Below are 931 nucleotides of genomic sequence, written 5' to 3' on the forward strand. Positions count from 1 at the left end.
TGGAACTGAATTTTTCTGTGTCCAAGGTAATATCTCTTTTCTTTCCTTCCTCTTTCTTTTTTCCTTCCTTCCTTCCTTCTTTTCCTCCCTCCTTCTTCCCTTTTTCTTTCCTTTCCTTTTCTTTCCTTTCTTTGTTATATTCTGAGAAAAAAGCCTCTAGTTAGGTCTGAAACAAGTTCATTTAAATCTGATCTCTTTTTGATCATCCATATAAAAATATTTCCAGGAAAGCAATTAACACCTAAATGGAAATATGGCAAGTAGGTCATAACTACATGATTAAGTTTTCAGTGTAGTATCAGGATGGTAAATATTTTCATGGCACACTGACTTTTGGGCTGACTTTTGCCGAATGCTTTATAATTATTTTTATGTATGACCCATTAAAGCAATACAATATAATAGTTTCATGCTCCAACTCACAATTTCTAAATGAGGAAACTCAAGTGAGATTAAGTACATAGATGACTTTTGTAAGCATTAAGGCTAAACCAGAGTAATATCAAGTAATATCATTTAGATCTTGGGCATTTGTCCTTACTGGGGCAAGTCCCAGGTGGTAGATGAGGAGTGGAAGGGAGAAGAAAGATAGAATACCACTTTAAAATAAACTTTTCCTTCTTACCCTCATCCAGGCTCTTTCCAGCCTGCTCTAATTCTTTTTGAGGTATTCCAAAGAGTGTTGGTGTCTATCATTATGTCATAACTTGAGGCTGTTCACAATTCCAATCTATCTAAAAGACGCTGACCTAACATGAACTTGCAGACTACTGTTCAACAGGTAGGTCCACTGCTTCCTATCTAATGAATCTCTTGTGCATAAGAGAAGCAGTTCTTATATCTCTACCCCTAACATTTGCAGGACTCGGCAAGAATACAAATTAAGGCTCATATTTTAAAGTCATAAATCAGGCTAGCACATTGTTAGCTA

The sequence above is a fragment of the Sciurus vulgaris genome (assembly GCF_902686455.1).
Source record: "Sciurus vulgaris genome assembly, chromosome: 6".
NCBI classification, from domain to species: domain Eukaryota; kingdom Metazoa; phylum Chordata; class Mammalia; order Rodentia; family Sciuridae; genus Sciurus; species Sciurus vulgaris.